This window comes from Ovis aries, chromosome 7 (genome assembly GCF_016772045.2).
Source record: "Ovis aries strain OAR_USU_Benz2616 breed Rambouillet chromosome 7, ARS-UI_Ramb_v3.0, whole genome shotgun sequence".
Classification (NCBI taxonomy): Eukaryota; Metazoa; Chordata; class Mammalia; order Artiodactyla; family Bovidae; genus Ovis; species Ovis aries.
The window spans coordinates 80964738-80986469 of record NC_056060.1 but is presented as its reverse complement, the minus strand read 5'-3'; the positions used below and the strand labels follow the sequence as shown (position 1 = coordinate 80986469).

At 43.4% G+C, this 21732-nt stretch overlaps 1 protein-coding gene across 1 annotated transcript in view; it reads right to left on the bottom strand.

Moving 5' to 3' along the window:
* The window catches only part of SIPA1L1 (signal induced proliferation associated 1 like 1), a 502483-nt gene that overhangs the window by 384543 nt on the left and 96208 nt on the right, over positions 1-21732 (bottom strand). The window lies entirely within an intron of this gene.

The window sequence follows — 21732 nt, the reverse complement described above, 5'->3', positions numbered from 1 at the left end:
ACCTCCACCGACTCCATACCCTACTCCAACCACTCCATACACTCTTCCCCGCCGCACCTCTTCACCCCACTACCCCACCCCAACTCCTTTTCGCCACTGCCACGACCAGGCTGAGCTCCTCGAGTATCTGCCTTATCCATCTTTGGGTTTATCCTCAGCGCTTCCACAGGCTCGGTACATAGGTATTTAATGTCGGGGGCGCGGGAATGAACGCAAAAAGCTATGCTTGTCCTAGGTACCTCAGTACCCTCACCTTCCCTGGAAAGTATTTGGGCCTAGACTGTGTTTCTGCTGCATAGTTTTGTTTTTGACTTTGTTAAACTGTCCTCCTCTTTCTGTTACACAGAATTATCTGTTTTTCAGTATTTATAATCACTCCTTTCTCTTTTTCCATCTTTGTCTCAAAAAAAAAACCCCTATTCACCATGGAGAGGGGGAATCATGAAGCTTCTTCAGACGCCATCATCCCTACTCCAAAATGTAGAAATTTTTCTTTAGGGGAGTGTAAGAGTGTGTGTGTGTGTGTCTGTGTGTGTGTGTTGTGTGCACACACGCTCAGTCTGTCCCAACTCTTTGCGACCCCCATGGACTATAGCCCCTGGCAGGCTCCTCTCTCTATGGAAGTTTCCAGGCAAGAATATTGAAAATGCTGTTTACCTCTCCAGGGGATTTTATATACTCACTCCTAAGTAAAATGGATACTGTAACTAGAAGTTAAGCTTAAACTTTTATATCAAAATGAATGAGTAAAAATAGATTTCATGGTATGTGAATTATATCTCAATTTAAAAAGTTCATCACTATTTACATAAATATGGGGAAACCATTATTTTTTAATCATTTTTAAACCATTATTTAAATCAGTCCCTTAGAACTAGAAACCCATAAAGATTCTTTTAGGTTAGGTGCAAACTTAAATGTTATGTCACTGAAAGCTTTTATATTAGAAACCTAGTGATATAGTGATAAAAAAGTACTGGACAAAGACAGGAAACTAGGATTTGAATTTTTCTATGTTGCTAATAATTGAGTCTCCTAGAGAAGTTATTTAATCTTTCTGATTCTTCATCTCTAAAATGAGATGTAGTCTACATGTTAGGTCATTACAGTTTAAAATTCTATGGCTCTTAGACCTATACAAATTTTCAGTAACAAAAGATATTTTCCATTTATGTCAAACAATTTTTAAAATAAGTGTCTCATTTTAAAGTAGCTGAGTTTCACCAAGTTCAGCTACATGCTGACAGGTTACTTTTAAAGTTCTCTTTTCTCAAGTATAAAAAAAAATATTAACCATGTTACAATAATTTCAAAGGGGATCCATTGTTCTTTATTTGCTTTTACACTAACTGAAAACAGATTTCTTGTTATTTAATAAATATGCCAACTCAAAACAAAAACCCAAACTAAATACATCCACACCCCCTCCAAAAGTAACCAGAAAGAAAGATGGAGGGAAGGAAGGGAAGAAGGAAGGAACCAAGGAAAGAAAAGTCGAAGGAAGAAAGGAAAGAAGAGTGAGTCTTAAATTCACAGACCAGTATTTTTAACATCAAATTTTTACAAAGAAACACATTGGAGTATCACCATCAATCCCCTTGATCTGTTTTCAAGAACTGTCTTTCATAACATAGCACTGTATCGTAAATAGCCTGTTGTTCATTCACCCTGGCTCAACTTTTAACATAATTTTGCCCTTAAAGGATGGCTGCCAATCTGAATCCACAAACACAGTACAATTTCAAGGCCACCTGTTTTATGACTCCCGGATAGCCATTTGATACTTTTGAAATAACTGACCCAAGTGCTAGCCAAATCTATTAACTTTTTTCGATGTTTCTTACGAGGCTCAAGAGATAGCTATTAGAGTCAAATTACAAAGATAATTTCCCTAACCTTCATGCATAGTGGAATAGTAGAGATTGTCCTAGGGACCAGAAAGTAGTACTCTTTCAAGACCCTAGGCAACTATTTACCGCTAAATAGTTTGTGGCCAAACTTTCACCAGTATTTCTGAGAAAGATAAAAGGCAAAATCCACCAAAGCTGAGGTTCCAGCTTCGTGGCTCTCTGGATCAGGCACTCCGTCTTCATCTTCCCTGACCTTCCTGGAGTTTCCAAATGACAGATAAGGGGCAGCAGGAGAGGGAAAGGAAAAGAGAGTTTGTCAAGCACAGGTTAGACCTCAATCACTCCCTGTCCACTCCTTCCGTTGGCTCTCTATCCACCTCTGCCCAGCCTCCTCCCTGACATGCTCCAGGGATGTGTAACCTTTCCTCTGGTAAGAACTCCCTCCCTGTTCATTTCTTAGTTTGTTTCAACTCTATGGACAGTTGAATTCATTTCCTCTGGTTATTCACTTCTACCCAACAACATGCCCTAATATACCAAATATGGAATGAGTTTTAACACAAAAGTCTTACCAAGCGAGGAAAATATATCTTTTTAATATTATAAACATGGACTCACATTTGTAAGTTTTACAGTTAAAATGTAGTTTATCCAGCCTATTATCATTTCACATGATAACCTCTGTTCCTGGTTATACATCTACAAGATATTACTAACTGATATTCAGAGAAATGACTCACCCATAAAGAAGGACCAAAGTGTCCCTCAAATCACTCAAGATTAAATTATATCTAATGCTATTTCACTCTTAGTGTTTAATTGTTTCAGCCTAGGTGATATAACTCTATTGACCTGAATACTAGGTGTCTTAGAACATCTAAGCAAGGGAATTCCAGAAAAACATCTTCTGCTTCATTGACTACGCTAAAGCCTTTGACTGTGTGGATCACAACAAACTGTGGAAAATTCTTCAAGAGATGGGAATACTAGACCACATGACCTGCCTCCTGAGAAATCTGTATGCAGGTCAAGGAGCAACAGTTAGAACTAGACATGGAACAGTGGACTGGTTCCAAATTGGAAAAGGAGTATGTCAAGGCTGTATATTGTCACCCTGCTTATTTAACTTATATGCAGAGAACATCATGCGAAATCTCAGGCTAGATGAAGCACAAGCTGGAATCAAGATTGCCAATGAGAAATATCAATAACCTCAGATATGCAGATGGTACCACCTTTATGACAGAAAACAAAGAGGAACTAAAGAGCCTCTTGAAAGTAAAAGAGGAGAGTGAAAAAGCTGGCTTAAAACTCAACATTTGAAAAACTAAGATCATGGCATCTGGTCCCATCACTTTATGGCAAATAGATGGGCAAACAATGGAAACAGTGATAGACTTTATTTTCTTGATTTTTCCAAAATCACTGCAGATGGTGACTGCAGCCATGAAATTAAAGGTGCTTGCTCCTTGGAAGAAAAGCTATGACCAACCTAGACAGCATATTAAAAAGGAGAGACATTACTTTGCCAACAAAGGTCCATCTAGCCAAAGCTATGGTTTTTCCAGTAGTCATGTATAGATGTGTGAGTTGGACCATAAAGAAAGCTGAGCACCAAAGAATTGATGCTTTTGAACTGTGGCATTGGAGAAAACTCTTGAGAGTCCCTTGGACTGCAAGGAGATCCAACCAGTCAGGACTGATGCTGAAGCTCCAATACTTTGGCCACCTGATGCAAAGAACTGACTCATTGAAAAAGACCCTGATGCTGGGAAAGTTTGAAAGCAGGAGGAGAAAGGGACGACAGGATGAGATGGTTGGATGGTATCACCAGCTTGATGGACATGAGTTTGAGCAAGCTCCAGGAGTTGGTGATGAACAGGGAAACCTGGTGTGCTGCAGTTCATGGGGTCGCAAAGAATTGGACACAACTGAGCAACTGAACTGAACTAGAACACCTCATTCTCCCATTCAGATAAAGTATTTATTACATGTTTGAAACATCAACTACTTTATAATCAATGAACATTCCTTAGCAAAGCTACTACACTTCCTGTCCACTCTCTTACTCTTCTAAAGGATTGTTTCACACTTTCTCCTCCTCCTTCAAATGTCTGGCTTATTACTTACAGATAACTGCCACAATGCTTCTTTTTTTTTTTTCTCCACATTTTGGCCAGCTTGTGAGATCTTAATTCCCTGACCAGGGATCGAACCCTCACCTTCTGCAGTGGAAGCACAGCAGAGTCTTCACCACTGGACTGCCAGGGAACTCCCCAGCCATGCTTCTTTTCTTAGTATAATAGAGGCAATCAGAAGAGAACTTAGCACACACTCCATCCCTCCCTATCTACCAACCCACCTGCATCTGTCTGCATGTAATCTCTGTCCTCCTGGTACCTAGGATAAATTCTCAATATTCTTAGCCAAGGCTAACCTCACCACCTATATACCCATTCTTTGACTCCAGGACATTGATTCAGCAATTGTCACCTCTGTGTCCTGCATCAGGAAAATTTCCCTCTGTAGAATCATTTCTGAGTGCTTATAAACATGCTGCCTGGTAAAAAATAAAACATGTCCTAGATTCCGTATCTTTCCACTGCTTCAGTTTGCCACTGGAGTCATCAAAAGTTTTTCTCACACTTGCTATTCCTCTCCTCCCGTTGTCTGGAATCCTCTCTTGAGCAGCCTTACTCATTCACCACTCCAGGAAAAGCAGATCTTCGCAGGGTCCCTGGTGACTGCCTCATTGCTAAATCCAGTAGGCAATTCCTATCCTCACCTCATTTGACTTCTCATCCTATGGGGAGAGGTTGATCACGCTTATCCTTGAAACATTTCACATGGCTTCTGGATTAAGTTTGTCATGAGTGATTGTCATCAGTGACGTATACACACTACTATATGTAAATTAGATAACCAACAAGGACCTACTGTATGGCACAGGGAACTTTAATCAATATTCTGGAATAACCTACATGGGAAATGAATCTGAAAATGAACATATGAATATATATAACTGATTCACTTTGCTGGATACCTGAAACTAACACAACATTGTAAATCAACTATACTTAAATTGTAAAAACTAATAATGTGAGGGGAGGGATAAATTAGGATCCTGCGATTATATACACTACTATATATAAACTAGATAACCAGCAAAGATCTGCTGTATAGCATAGGGGACTCAATATTCTTTAATAACCTATATGAGTGAAGAATCTGAAAGAGTGTGTGCGTGCTAAGTTGCTTCAGTCGTGTCCAACTCTTTGCAACCCTATGGACTGTAGCCCATCAGTCTTGTCCATCCATGGGATTCTCCAGGCAAAAATACTGGAATGGTTTGTCTTGCCCTCCTCTAGGGGATCTTCCTAACCCAGGGATGGAACCCAAGTCTCTTATGTCTCCTGTGTTGGCAGGTGGGTTCTTTGCCACTAACGCCACCTGGGGAGCCTCAAAAAGAATGAATACATGTGAACATATAACGGAATCACTTTGCTATACACTGAAACTAACACAACATTGTATATCAACTATAAGCCAATAAATTTTTTTTAAATAGTCTTTTCTACATAACAAATAAATTTAATTTTTTTAAAAAAGAGTTTGTCTTGATTTTTCTCCTACCTTTCTGGCCTTCTCAGTACTGAACCTCTAAACACAGAAGTCCCCAGAACTCAGTCCTTAGACAGCTTCTCATTGTGGTCTCTTAATAATTCATGGCAATCTTACCAGTCCTATAGCTTAAAAACCATCTATATACTGACACCTCCCAAATTTCCAATCCAGAAATTTCCACTCACATCTCCAGTTCAGAGACCTTCCCAGATTCTGGAGTTGAACATCCACCTCTAACTCAACATCTCAGATTGGTTGTGCCATTGGTATCTCCAGCTTCACATGCCTAAAACTTGGAAGCTCCAGACATTCCTCCCAAACCAGTGCCCTCCTACAGGTTCCCCACCTCACTTAAGGGCAGCCTTCCAGAGATTCAGAGGGTTTTGTTCAGAGCAAAAGTCTTAGAGTCATCTTGACTCTTCTCTGGCTCTCAGAGCACACATTAGACCTGCAGTGAATTCTGTTGGCTCTTCCTTCGAAATATGTGCAGAATGCAATCATCTTCCTCTGGAACACTCCCTCTCTGATTCAAGTCATTTCTCACTTGGATTATCACAAGAGTCTCCCTCACTGATCTCTCAATTCCTACCCTTTCTCTCAATATTTTATTTGATACACAGGACCAGAATGTGGAGCATAAGCAACTCAGATCAGATCATTTCTCTGCTCAAAAGCCTTCTAGATTTTCTCATCACACTCAGAGAAAAGGTCAAAGTTCCTGTTCTGGCCTGGAGAGCTGTTTATTCTCCCATCTAGAGCTCTGACCTCAACTCCTTCCTCCCACCCCCAGCAACCCCATGCCAGCCACACCTGCATCTCTGTTCTTTGAATTCACCAGGCACCCTAATGCCAAATTTGCCTTTGCTCTTTCCTCTGCCCGGAACACTGGTTCCCCAGGTGTCTGCTTGACTCACTTTCTGAGTTCCTTTAGGTGTCTGTTCCAAGGTAACCCGCTTGGTCATTGGCTGTCTTGCTCTTGGCTACTGTCTTTCCTCCTGTGATATCTTGCTGGGAGTGGACCCCCCCCTACCCCTGGGTTGTCTCTCGCAGGCTTCCTTGTCTGGGCCCTTCAGCTGGCTGGGTTCATCTGCTGAGAAGCAAGAGAGGAATGTAAGAACATGGAAAGGGCAGAACTTTCTCCTTTGTCTGCCTCAGGCAGTGTCTTAGTAGCAGATATTAATGTATCTCTTCTTTGGCCCCAGGTTGTACTGGGTAAGAACTATCCCTGGCTCTGGTGATATCTTTAGCCTAAAGGTGACAACAACCTTCTAGTTAAGAATCTCTGCATTGCCTTATCATCCTGGTTGGCCTTTCAGCCCTCCTATCACCTGTATAACAGTTCCCCGATGTTAAGTTCCTTTTTTTTTTGAACTATCAATTCTGGTTTCCATTCTCCTAACTGGAACTTGACCGTTACACTCACTCACCCTTTATGAAATAGCAGCCACTCCAATCTCACACTCCCTAGGCTCCTCGCTCAACTTTCTTCTTCTCTGGAGTCCTTGTCACTCCCAGCCACATTTAATTGTTTGCTAGTTTACCGTCTATCTCTCATCTAGAAAGTCTGCTTTGTTACTGCTGTGTTTTGAGCACCTAGAACAGTGTCTGCCACATAGTAGGCACTCAAGGCATGCTCCTGAATGAGCAAATAGTGCCGCTGTAAAGACAAAGTAGAAGGGCTAACAGAGTAAGGTAGGCAAACTAGTTCTCCATGTCGGAATGCCTGCAACCTGTGACTGGGTTACCTTCCATGGCAAAAGTTACTTTACGGGGCTTCCCTAGTGGTCCCGCAGTTGAGAATCGACCTCAATGCAGGGGACACCTGTTCAGTCCCTGCTGCAGGAAGATCTCACATTTTGTGGAGCAGCTGAACCCGGCACACCACAACTGCTGAGCCTGTGCCCTGGAACCTGTGAGCCACGACTGAGCCCACTTGCCACCTCTACTGAAGCCCAGGTGCCCTAAAGCGGTGTTGCTCCACAACAAGAGAAGCCACCACAATGAGAAGACCTCGCACCACAGCTAGAACTGTGTGGGTTTTCTCTAGTTACACCCTACCTGCCACAACGAGAGAAAGCCCAACACAGCAATGAAGACCCCCCACAGCCAAAAAATTAAATAAATCTTAAAAAGAAAGCTACTTTACAGATGTGGTTAAAGATCTCACAATGGGGAGATTATCCTGGATTATCCAAGTGGGTCTAATACAATCCTAAGAGGAAGGCAGAGAATCAGAATCAGAGGAGTACCGACCGTGGAAACAGTCAGCAGAGAGAGGTGATCACACTCCACATGGGAGGATGGTGCCATAAGCCAAGGAGTATAGGCAGCCTCTAGAAGCAAGAAAAAGGCAAAGGAAATGACTTGTTCCCTAGGGCCTCCAGAATGATTATAGCCCTGCTGCTGCTGCTGCTAAGTCGCTTCAGCCATGTCCGACTCTGTGCGACCCCACAGACAGCAGCCCACCAGGCTCCGTCGTCACTGGGACTCTCCAGGCAAGAACACTGGAGTGGGTTACCATTTCCTTCTCCAATGCATGAAAGTGAAAAGCCCTGGTGACAACTTGGGTTTAGCCCAGTGAAACCCACTTTGGACTTCTGACCTCTATAACAGCAAGACAATACGTTTGTGTTGTTTTAAGCCAGGAAAATTGTAGTAATTTGGTACAGCAGCAACAGGAGACTAATACACAGAGTCTTCTCAGTGTATAAACTCTTAGGAAGGCTATGTGTCTTGTCTTGGTTACTCTTAAATCCCCACTTTCTAGCGTAGTTTCTAAGACAAGCAAGGCATTTAATAAATGTTTATGGAATAAATGAACAAGGTTTAACAGCAAAGGTGAATTAGGGCTGCATCCTGATGGAAAGGCCAAATTGCTAAATGACTTTACCTGATATTAGGGAAAAAAGCATCTTGCTGTTAGGAAGCTTTCTTGAGCTTTTTGAGCCATGAAGATACTGGGGCCTGTGGTATGGAGACAATCTAGGGTTTAGGCACCCGTGTGAGCGAGAGAAAAGAAAGGCTAGTCACAAGGGGCTCTGTGTGACATGTTCAGGAGCTTGTGCCTATTCTGTAGGCAACAGGGAGCCATTGAAGGATTTTCATCAAGGCAGAGACATATTCAAATTTGTACCAGGAGATTATAGCATGCTTAAATCTTGAGATTTAGAAATCCAAGGGTCAGAGAAGAGGTCAGAAATAGAGTCATAAATGGGGCAGTGGCTTATAATTGCTGATATATCATATTAAATCACATTTTAATTAAAATTACCCTCACAAATTTTCTCATCCCTCTCATAGGTATCTTCTTTTGAAATATACTCCACTAGGCTGTTCACACCATTCCTGGCTTTCTGATTTTGTTGTTGTTGTTGTTGTTGCCATGGCTCAGTAAAAATCCCAGGAGAACTCAAAGTCCTAGTTCCTCCATCCTTTTGACCCCTTTCTGTATAGACATCAGCACATATGACTCCAGCAGTCATTTGTAAAAGAAATCATCTCTGGATCATTTGAAATGTTTTTATTCACCCCTCCAATTGCATTTTCTTTCAGGGAACTCTTTGCTCTTTTAAATAACTTGAATATTCTCTTAGGAGCTGGAAATTTCCTTCCACTCACCCTTGTCTCTTTAGTCCTTTCATCAGATTTCATGGTTGAGGATGTGTCAGAGGAAGAAGGTGGGGGGAAAAAAGGTCTCTCTCCACTCCTGTGTCTTTTTTAAATCCCTAGAAATGAAAAGAGCCTTGCTCATAACTTGGAAGTGGTGGGCTGAGGCCTCCTAGAACCATCTGGCTTGTTCCCTTGCCAGCCTGAGCTGAAGCAGCATTCACAAGGACCCAGGAACTGCAGGGTCTCTTGAGCTTGCAGCTGCCTCAAGGCTTGCAAGGAGAGCGCAGCGAGATTCTGCAGGAGGGATCACACTTGATGTGTTTCTGAGTGCAGGGGACGCGTGTGAGGAGCGTGTCCCTCAGCGGGCACACAAAGCAGGACAGCTGGATCATAAAGTCATCTTAGCCTTCACTGAAGAGCAAAGAGGTAAGAAAGAGAAACACTGCTAGCTCATATGTACCCAGGACCTTAAAACAGCTTTATTTTCTTGGACTCCAAAATCACTGCAGATGGGGACTGCAGCCATGAAATTAAAAGACACTTGCTCCTTGAAAGGAAAGCTATGGCCAACCTAGACAGCATATTAAAAAGCAGAGACATCACTTTGCCAGCAAAGGTCCCTATAGTCTAAGCTGTGGTTTTTCCAGTAGTCATGTAAGGATGTGAGAGTCGGACCATAAAGGCTGAGCACCAAAGAATTGCTGCTTTTGGACTGTGGTGCTGGAGAAGATTCTTGAAGATGTCCTTTTCATTATAGGGGACTGGAATGCAAAAGTAGGAAGTCAAGAAACACCTGGAGTAACAGGCAAATTTGGCCTTGGGATGCAGAATGAAGCAGGGCAAAGACTAATTGAGTTTTGCCAAGAAAATGCACTGGTCATAGCAAACACCCTCTTCCAACAACATAAGAGAAGACTCTACACATGGACATCACCAGATGGTCAACACCGAAATCAGATTGATTATATTCTTTGCAGCCAAAGATGGAGAAGCTCTATACAGTCAACAAAAACAAGACCAGGAGCTGACTGTGGCTCAGATCATGAACTCCTTATTACCAAATTCAGACTCAAATTGAAGAAAGTAGGGAAAACCACTAGACCGTTCAGGTATGACATAAATCAAATCCCTTATGATTATACATTGGAAGTGAGAAATAGATTTAAGGGCCTAGATCTGATAGATAAAGTGCCTGATGAACTATGGAATGAGGTTCGTGACGTACAGGAGACAGGGATCAAGACCATCCCCATGGGAAAGAAATGCAAAAAAGCAAAATGGCTGTCTGGGGAGGCCTTACAAATAGCTGTGAAAAGAAGAGGGGTGAAAAGCAAAGGAGAAAAGGAAAGATAAAAGCATCTGAATGCAGAGTTCCAAAGAACAGCAAGAAGAGATAAGAAAGCCTTCTTCAGCGATCAATGCAAAGAAATAGAGGAAAAGAACAGAATGGGAAAGACTAGACATCTCTTTAAGAAAATTAGAGATACCAAGGGAACATTTCATGCAAAGATGGGCTCGATAAAGGACAGAAAAGGTATGGACCTAACAGAAGCAGAAGATATTAAGAAGAGGTGGCAAGAATACATGGAAGAACTGTACAAAAAGATCTTCATGACCCAGATAATCATGATGATGTGATCACTCATCTAGAGCCAGACATCCTGGAATGTGAAGTCAAGTGGGCCTTAGAAAGCATCACTATGAACAAAGCTAGTGGAGGTGATGGAATTCCAGTTGAGCTGTTTCAAATCCTGAAAGATGATGCTGTGAAAGTGCTGCACTCAATATGCCAGCAAACTTGGAAAACTCAGCAGTGGCCACAGGACTGGAAAAGGTCAGTTTTCATTCCAATTCCAAAGAAAGGCAATGCCAAAGAATGTTCAAACTACCGCACAATTGCACTCATCTCACATGGCTAGTAAAGTAATGCTCAAAATTCTCCAATCCAGGCTTCAGCAATACATGAACCATGAACTCCCTGACGTTCAAGCTGGTTTTAGAAAAGGCAGAGGAACCAGAGATCCAATTGCGAACATCCGCTGGGTCATGGAAAAAGCAAGAGAGTTCCAGAAAAACATCTACTTCTGCTTGATTGACTATGCCAAAGCCTTTGACTGTGTGGACCACAATAAACTGTGGAAAATTCTGAAAGAGATGGGAATACCAGACCACCTAACCTGCCTCTTGAGAAATCTGTATGCAGGTCAGGAAGCAACAGTTAGAATTGGACATGGAACAACAGACTGGTTCCAAATAGGTAAAGGAGTACGTCAAGGCCGTATATTGTCACCCTGCTTATTTAACTTATATGCAGAGTACATCATGAGAAATGCTGGACTGGAAGAAACACAAGCTGGAATCAAGATTGCTGGGAGAAATATCAATCACCTCAGATATGCAGATGACACCACCCTTATGGCAGAAAGTGAAGAGGAGCTAAAAAGCCTCTTGATGAAAGTAAAAGTGGAGAGCGAAAAAGTTGGCCTAAAGCTCAACATTCAGAAAACGAAGATCATGGCCTCCGGTCCCATCACTTCATGGGAAATAGATGGGGAAACAGTGGAAACAGTGTCAGACTTTATTTTTCTGGGCTCCAAAATGACTGCAGATGGTGACTGCAAGCCATGAAATGAAAAGACTCTTACTCCTTGGAAGAAAAGTTATGACCAACCTAGATAGCATATTCAAAAGCAGAGACATTACTTTGCCGATAAGGTCCATCTAGTCAAGGCTATGGTTTTTCCTGTGGTCATGTATGGATGTGAGAGCTGGACTGTGAAGAAGGCTGAGCGCCAAAGAATTGATGCTTTTGAACTGTGGTGTTGGAGAAGACTCTTGAGAGTCCCTTGGACTGCAAGGAGATCCAAACAGTCCATTCTGAAGGAGATCAACCCTGGGATTTCTTTGGAAGGAATGATGCTAAAGCTGAAACTCCAGTACTTTGGCCACCTCATTAGAAGAGTTGACTCATTGGAAAAAACTCTGATGCTGGGAGGGATTGGGGGCAGGAGGAATAGGGGATGACGGAGGATGAGATGGCTGGATGGCATCATGGACTCGATGGACGTGAGTCTGAGTGAACTCTGGGAGATGGTGATGAACAGGGAGGCCTGGCGTGCTGCGATTTATGGGGTCGCAAAGAGTCGGACACAACTGAGTGACTGAACTGAACTGGACTGCAAGGAGATCAAACCAGTCAAGCCTAAAGGAAATCAACCCTGCATATTCATTGGAAGGACTGATGCTGAAGCTGATGCTCCAATACTTTGGCCACCGATGCAAAGAGTCAAATCATTGGTAAAGACCCCAATACCTGGAAAGATTGAAGCCAGGAGGAAAAGGGGATGACAGAGGATGAGATGGCTGGATGGCATCATCTACTCAATGGACATGAGTTTGAGCAAACTCAGGGAGATAGGGAAGGACAGGGAAGCCTGGTGTGCTGCAGTCCATGGGGTCACAAGGAGTAGAACTCAACTGAAACTGAACAACAGAAAGACAGCTCGGCACTCACCCTGAATTTCCCAAATCACTTTTTAGTGATGAAGCGTTTAAAAGTCTCTTTCTGTTCCACTGATTCTTTTCATCGATGGGAAGGTGGGGTGAGGAGTAGTGATTAGTACATTTACTCAAGTATGAGAAATGGCTGAGGATAATCCTTGTAATTTGTTATTTATTCCGTAGATCCACAAAGAAATTATCACCCCGTGAAGGAGAGGAAGATCTACTAGACCTTGGATTCTGGTGTAGATTTCTGGACTCAAACTCAACTCTAATATTATTTAATTTTCCTGGACTTCCGTTTTTTAAATTCAAAAGGAGAGGGCTAAGGGCCCATCCCTTTGGACTAAATGTTTATGTGTTGATGCATTATCCTCTTTCAGGAGTCTCTATACTCCTTGATGAGAATCTTTTGTTTCTGAGAAAGAAAAAACTTCCTGAAATTCTCTTCATTCCCACTGGTTTTGCCCTTTCAAGCGTGGTCTCCACCTTCCCCTCATCTCTCCTGTCTCCTACCGTCACCCCCATTCCACAGCCCCATCTCAGATATCTGCTGCTGCTGCTACTAAGTCGCTTCAGTCGTCACCGACTCTGTGCGACCCCGTAGACGGCAGCCCACCAGGCTCCCCATCCCTGGGATTCTCCAGGCAAGAACACTGAAGTGGGTTGCTAAGGCAACCCTAATTCCTCTGATACGGCAGACACTTCTCACAGTCATCTCCTGCTGCACACTCATGGTGGCTGAGGTTGGCACTGTTAGAGTGGATCCTGATCATAGCACGTGGCACTGGCCACCCGACTTGAGGGGCTCCTGCTGGCAGCGGAACTCTCAGGACTGCTGCCCCCAAGCTGCTTCTGCCTCTCAGAACAATCGGCTCCATCCCCTAGGGGCGCTGGGAGGCTATGCATTCCTTCGTACTTCCTCTAGAGGGCAGTACAAATCACAGTCCCTGCCAAGTGAAGTGAAGTGAGAGTCACTCAGTCACCTCTGACTCTTTGCCACCCAGTGGACCACACAGTCCATGGAATTCTCCAGGCCAGAATCCTGCAGTGGGTAGCCTTTCCCTTCTCCAGGGGATCTTCCCAACCCAGGAATCGAACCCAGGTCTCCCCACATTGCAGGCGGATTCTTTACCAGTTGAGCCGCAAGGGAAGCCCTGGGGATAACTCAAAGATTCAGGATTGATCTGTAGAATTCATTCACATTCCCCTAGCCCAGACTGACATTAGGGGAGCAAAAATGAAGGTGTCACACCCATTGGTTCCCACCTAAAGGCACTTCAGCCTAGTGGAGACAGAAGGATCTAGCCTGAATCCCACCTCCACCTCCACCCTCAGTAATCAAGCGGCTTTGGGATAAAGCCTCTAAGCCTTTGTTTTCTTACCTTTAAAACAGGAGTAGTAATAAGGGTGGATTAAAAAAAAATCACATGATTGTTTGTGGGATTAAATGAGACAATATGCATTTTGTTAGAGCTTACGGATTGGCTACCTAAAAACCTTCCACAAATCCCTTTTCCCTTGTCCTCCTTGTTTTTCCAGACTTCCTGAAGCCTCCAGTTCAGTTCAGTTCAGTTCAGTCGCTCAGCCGTGTCCGACTCTTTGCGACCCCATGAATCACAGCACGCCAGGCCTCCCTGTTCATCACCATCTCCCCGAGTTCACTCAGACTCACGTCCGTTGAGTCTGTGATGCCATCCAGCCATCTCATCCTCAGTCGTCCCCTTCTCCTTCTGCCCCCAATCCCTCCCAGCATCAGAGTTTTTTCCAATGAGTCAACTCTTCTAATGAGGTGGCCAAAGTACTGGAGTTTCAGCTTTAGCATCATTCCTTCCAAAGAAATCCCAGGGTTGATCTCCTTCAGAATGGACTGGTTGGATCTCCTTGCAGTCCAAGGGACTCTCAAGAGTCTTCTCCAACACCACAGTTCAAAGGGATCAATTCTTCGGCTCTCAGCCTTCTTCAAAGTCCAGCTCTCACATCCATACATGACTACTGGAAAAACCATAGCCTTGACTAGACAGACCTTAGTCGGCAAAGTAATGTCTCTGCTTTTGAATATGCTATCTAGGTTGGTCATAACTTTCCTTCCAAGGAGTAAGCGTCTTTTAATTTCATGGCTGCAGTCACCATCTGCAGTCATTTTGGAGCCCAAAAAGATAAAGTCTGACACTGTTTCCCCATCTATTTCCCATGAAGTGATGGGACCGGAGGCCATGATCTTCGTTTTCTGAATGTTGAGCTTTAAGCCAACTTTTTCACTCTCCACTTTTACTTTCATCAAGAGGCTTTTTAGCTCCTCTTCACTTTCTGCCATAAGGGTGGTGTCATCTGCATATCTGAGGTGATTGATATTTCTCCCAGCAATCTTGATTCCAGCTTGTGTTTCTTCCAGTCCAGCATTTCTCATGATGTACTCTGCATGTAAGTTAAATAAGCAGGGTGACAATATACGGCCTTGACGTACCCCTTTACCTATTTGGAACCAGTCTGTTGTTCCATGGCCAATTCTAACTGTTGCTTCCTGACCTGCATACAGATTTCTCAAGAGGCAGGTCAGGTGGTCTGGTATTCCCATCTCTTTCAGAATTTTCCACAGTTTATTGTGGTCCACACAGTCAAAGGCTTTGGCATAGTCAATCAAGCAGAAGTAGATGTTTTTCTGGAACTCTCTTGCTTTTTCCATGACCCAGCGGATGTTCGCAATTGGATCTCTGGTTCCTCTGCCTTTTCTAAAACCAGCTTGAATGTCAGGGAGTTCATGGTTCATGTATTGCTGAAGCCTGGATTGGAGAATTTTGAGCATTACTTTACTAGCATGTGAGATGAGTGCAATTGTGCGGTAGTTTGAACATTCTTTGGCATTGCCTTTCTTTGGAATTGGAATGAAAACTGACCTTTTCCAGTCCTGTGGCCACTGCTGAGTTTTCCAAGTTTGCTGGCATATTGAGTGCAGCACTTTCACAGCATCATCTTTCAGGATTTGAAACAGCTCAGCTGGAATTCCATCACCTCCACTAGCTTTGTTCGTAGTGATGCTTTCTAAGGCCCACTTGACTTCACATTCCAAGATGTCTGGTTTTAGATGAGTGATCACATCATCATGACTATCTCGGTCATGAAGCCTCCAGAACTAGCTAACAAAATAAGAACTTTATTCCAAAAACTCTGTGTTCCAGAAGATAACCCAGGGGTAGTAATACAGTTGACCCTTGAAAAACCGGGTTTGAATTACAGGGATTCACTTACATGTGGGTTTATTTGTAGTAGATACTACAGTACTACTCCATCTGTAGTTGGTTGGATCCGAGAGATAAGGAGCAATTGCAGATATCAATGGGTGACTATAAACTACACTTGAATTTTCAACTGCTCAGAGGGCCTGCACCCTTAACCTCTGTCTTGTTCAGGGGTCAGCTGTACAGTGTCATCCATGCTCTCTCCATTACTCACGTGCTTCTCTCTCTGTATCTCCCTCTAGAGCCTCCTTCCCTCTTTCTGTGGGTTGGTTCCTCAACTTCTTTGGTCCACATAGGGAAGTACCTTCTGGGTTAATTCAGAATTCAAGTATCTCCTGAGTTTACAAAATACCTGGAGAGAGAAGGATCTGGCTGACCCAGCTTTGGATCTGGTGCCTGCCTCTAACCCAATCAGGTGTGACCAGGAGCCCAGGGTCATGTTGCTCAAATTGTCATAGCGGGGCCATGACAAGCTTGTAGAGGTGGCAGTTCCTGTTGAAGAGGTCCTTAGGCAACAATAAATATTCAGGATAGAAGAGTTTTGTAAGAAGTGTTAAGTCTAAGTTTCAGCCTTTAAACACATTATTATGTACTTGGGGAGAAAACAGAAACATTAAGTCTTCAGTTTCAATTGATTTTCATGCTGAGGAGGATAAGGTAGGGATAAAAAGCCCTCCAGAACAATCAATAGTGATGGAAGAAAGCTTGTACTTCTTGAAGTCCAATCAATGAAACCCAGTGCCATGGTGGGGGTGGCATGTAGGCCCATCCTTCCTCTGTCTTGGAAGACAAAAGGTAAAAGCACTTACGCAAAATAAAAGATGGCTGGGAGGCAGGTCTTGTCAGAGAAGGGGAACTATTTAAGGTGAGATCTTTCTTCCCTGGGCATGAATTAATGGAATTAGGCCATAAAGGGCAATTTGCTATCCATATCAAACAGGCTACCAAGTAAGATAAAATAGGATTAAGTAGCATCATTAGAATTTATGGAAAAGAGAACAAGAAGCTGGGGATAGCTTCATGAAGTCAGTGGATCTTGGCCCACGTGGTGAACAAGTGGATGGAGGAAGTGAAGGATGGGAAGTTCCTGGAGGAAGGAACTGCAAACTGATGAACCAAGGCTAGAGTGCATGCGGTGTGTGTGGGGACAGACCCATGAACGGAGCTCAGAGCAGCAGGCCTGACACTGTGGGATGCACAGAGGCAGCACCCAGAGTGCCTGTTAAATGTAGGTTCCCAGGCCCCGGGGTCAGAGATTCCGACTTAGGTGGCCTGGGTGGCCCCCAGGATTGGACATGCTTAGCACCCTACAAAGCTAGACAGAGTGCAGTCTGAGACTCACTGCTGTATCCACAGGCACTGCCTGCAAGGTGAAAGAAATGACTTCTTTTGAGGATGTACTTAGGAATCTGAGCTCAGTGACAATAGCTGCCCACCAGCCCAGGAAAGCTGCTCTCAGCCAGTGCCACTGTGGGCTCTTTTGTGTCCCCAAACCCCAGAGGGGCAGCTGGCCTGACCTTCATCTCGTTGTAAGGCGATTACACCCAGTCCGAGATACAGCACAAACAGTCTGACTGTTGAATTCTTCTTAGACAATATTGTGGTTTATGTGTCTCTCCGGTTCATTTACTGTCTTTCATTATCTAACCATAGTTTTTTTTTTCTTTCTTTTTTGGCCATCTCTCATGGCATTATTATTGTTGAGTTGCTTAGTCTTGTCCAATTCTTTGAGACCCCACGGGCTGCAGCACACCAGGCTTCCCTGTCCCTCACTATCTCCCGGAGTTTGCTTAAACTCATGTCTATTCTCAATGATGATGCCTTCCAACCATCTCATGGCATGTGGGCTGTTCCCTGACCAGGGATTGAACCCATGCCCCTTGCAGTGGAAGACCAATGGATCATCAGGGAAGACCCCACAGTTAATATCTTACATAAACTTAATAATTAACATTCAGTTCTTATCCTACCTTTATCCGCTCAGTCATGTCCAATACTTTGCAACCCCATGGACTGCGGCACACCAGGCTTCCTTGCCCATCACCAACTCCTGGAGCTTACTCAGACTCATGCCCATAGAGCCAGTAATGCCTCCAACCATCTCATCCTCTGTCGTCCCCTTCTCCTCCTGCCTTCAATCTTTCCCAGCATCAGGGTCTTTTCAAATGAGTCAGTTCTTCACATCAGGCCACAGTATTGGAGTTTCAGCTTCAACATCAGTCTTTCCAATGAATATTCAGGACTGATTTCCTTTAGGATGGACTGGTTGGATCTCCTTGCAGTCCAAGGGACTCTCAGGAGTCTTCTCCAACACAACAGTTCAAAAGCATCAATTCTTCAGCGTTCAGCATTCTTTATAGTCCAACTCTCACATCCATACATGACTACTGGCATTATATAATAGGAAAAGAGTGATTTATCTTAATTTTTTTTTAAAGAAGTTATTGGTTTAAAGAGTTTGTATTCCAAACTTCTCAAGAGTTGATAGATATTTTTTAATCCTACCTTATTTCTTTTTCTTTCTAAGCCACTTCTTAATTGCCTCTCCCACAACTTAGCCCTCATAAGTTCCCTTAAGGCCCCATCTTACAAGACGAAAATAGAGCTTAGAATAAGTCAAATCATTTGCAAGGTTTTGGGGCTGAAATGGAGACTTCTTAATACCTTGCCCAAGGGTTTTCTTATTAAGCCACTATCCTGTCAGTATTTTACCCTTGAGTTGTTTTCAGAAAGATTTTAAATGCTGGTAAAATGTTTTCCAGTTACTTGAACCAGAGATTCCAAGTACACAGAGAATGATTAGATCCTCTTCATTTTCTGCTCAAATTTCTCTTATTCTTCAGCCCATCCCCAGTGGATATTTGCAACCATCTTTCTCTGGACCTGCCTTTAAGATGAGAAAGGAAAGGCATCTGCCTTCTGTCATTATGTTCATTTAGTCCAGAGGCTCTCACTCCATCATCACATGAATAGCCTGGGTCTTCTGTCTAACTTCCATCTATCCCATTCTGGTAGAAATGTTATTTCTATTCAGTGGCTATCTCTTCCAACACTTAAAAGAAAAACCTCTATTTTAAAAATATCCCATGATTTTGTGGGTCAGGGAATTCTGACAGAGCCTAGCCAGGCTATTCTCTGCTGCAAATGGTACCCAACTGGTAGTCTGGAGTGTTCATTCACAAGTTTGTACCTCAGCGGGGATGGCTGGGAGGCTGAACTTTGCTGGGACTGCCAACTGGCTTCTCCAGCAAAGCTGTCTCAGGGTAGTGGGACTTCCATGACAAGGCTTTCGGTGCGCTCTGGGGGACAAGAAGTGGAAACCCCTGAAGGCCTGGGCCTGGGCTTGGCATGATGTCTCTTCTGCCATATTCTATTGATCAAGAAGTCATGTCACTTGCTTATGCAGTAGAGGAGAGGGATAGCAAAGAGTATGTGCCATCTTAATCCATCCCAGAGGTTATACAGCAAACATCTGTAGAGCCCAGGGCCAGTGTAAAACTCTGGGAATATAGAAGAAAGTTAGCACGCTCCCTGCCATTAATAAGCCCACAACCTACAGGGGAAGCTGATGTGTTGAATAGTTCCTCCTCCCAGCCTTTCAGGAAGTCTCTGCGATAGTAAACCAGGAATACATTTTAGGAGGAGATAACTCACAATGAAAAAAGGAGGAAAATTCACTGCCTAATAATCTCCAGTTGCTCATAATTCAAATGTCTGTTTATCTCACAACTCCTGGCATACAAATAAATTGTGATGTGGAACTGAAGCTTCAAGTGTTTGAGGGGAAAATAAATAGCAGGGATGACTTCTTTGAGCAACAGATGTTGCATATGCTAAGAAGAAATTGTGATCCAGAGCTCAGTGACAGTGGGATAAATTCCAAACGACTTCTGTTCTCATCTGTAAGGCAGCCGTTAGGCCAGCTATCTCCCTGGGCAAACCTGTCAATCACAAATCAGAGAAGGCTTCCCGATGTAACAGCGTGTTAGGATCATAAAGGAAAGGCAGAGCCATCATCCATCATCTTCTAGGGGGAAGAGGGAAGAGAATGTTTCTGGTTCAGCTGCCTTATAGCTAGGAGGCTGCCTCACCCTGAAGCAGACAAGTTAGGCATTTAGGCACTTAGCTTAATAGACTGATATGTCAAAATCAGTTAAGGTTTGAGATGTCTAGCAAGAGCAGGAAAAGATAGTCACACTATAATAGGATATTGTGTTCATGGAGCAAAAGTATGGCTATCATTCTGATCATGGAGAAACTGGTTTACACTCTGCTTTTTAGGGTTGTTTCCTGGTGGACACAACCATCAAGTCATTAACCCACAAACCTGAATTCCAGATTCTTTAGGGCCTCTGGGCTTTGCCTGCATTGTTCTTCTCTGATGCAACTGTCTCATACAGAAAAGGGAAAGGAAAACATGAGAAAGGAGTTGGGGCCAGAGAAGTGGGTCCTCAGTTCAGTTCAGTTCAGTTCAATTCAGTTACTCAGTCATGTCCGACTCTTTGCAAGTCATGAATCGCAGCACACCAGGCCTCCCTGTCCATCACCAACTCCCGGAATCCACCCAAACTCATGTCCATCGAGTTGGTGATGCCATCCAGCCATCTCATCCTCTGTCATCCCCTTCTCCTCCTGCCCCCAATCCCTCCCAGCATCAGGGTCTTTTCCAATGAGTCAACTCTTCTCATGAGGTGGCCAAAGTATTGGAGTTTCAGCCTCAGCATCAGTCCTGAAGCCCGTTATTTGGAAGACATGTGTTCCCAATCATGGCAGAGATGGCTAATGCTGTTGTTTGGAGAAGAGAGAAGTCAGTGATGACTCTTAGGGAAGGAAAAGTCCTCTTACAGGGTTTTTAAGTTTTAGCAAAATAGAGATGTCCAAGAAGAGGAGTCCAAGCTGGCAAAACAGCACATGGAAAAAAATGGGTATGGTTCCTGCCAGTGGCACCTTCTCAAGGGCAGGCATTGGCTGCTAATGAGCAAAGCATGGGACCAAGAGACTAACCCAGTCCTGGCATCTATGAGTGTTTGAAGGAAGTTGGGAGATAAGGTTAGCCAGATAGGCATGGCCAAGTTAGGAAGTCCTTGAGTCCTCTACCAAAGTCTTTGCAGCCAGTACTCCTTATTCCAGAAGTGGAAATTTCTTTGTTTGGTTCAAAGAACTCTTGATAGATTCCTTTCCAAAGTTATAACCCATACTTCACAGAAAAAAGAAGAGCAGCTGTATGCTTCGTGTTTCTCTATTATCGTCGGCGTTAAACATCATTTACACATGTTGTAGAAGTCCTATTGGTTTTCCACACCGTCCCTGAGCTCTGTGACTCCTTGTTCTTATGCTTCTTAAGCTAGACATGATCTGAACTGTGTGTTGTATGATGACTTAAAAAAAAATCACTGGCTGCGCTTAGATGAGCAATTGTGAAATAAGAAACTATTTCTCATGCTATGTTTTTCTAAGGCACATTATTAAAACATTGTTTATTCCAGAAAGATGAGGCCGGGGGAAGGAAAAAATGAATTACGTATATAAAGTAGTCTCCTGAAAATGAAGACTGCTGGTAATTTCCCATCCTCTCTCCATTCCCTCCACATCCACTCTGCCCATCACAGAAGACCCACCTGAAATCTCCCTTCCTCCGTGGTTCCCTCCAACCTGGCCAACCTCAGCTGATTACTCCCCTGCCTGATCTCTTCTTGCACATGCACCACTACTGAATTCTCTCATTAGTTTTTAGAAAGTAAAATAATGAGCATTTTGAGAACAAGAATTCAATCCAGTTTTTATATTGCTCAAGGTATAGCTAATAATAAGAGCCAACGTTTATCAGGCATTTAACTGTGCCCAAAACTTCACTTCCACTATTTAATTCTTATAATCATCCTCTGATGGTTGTGGCTCTTATTATCCCC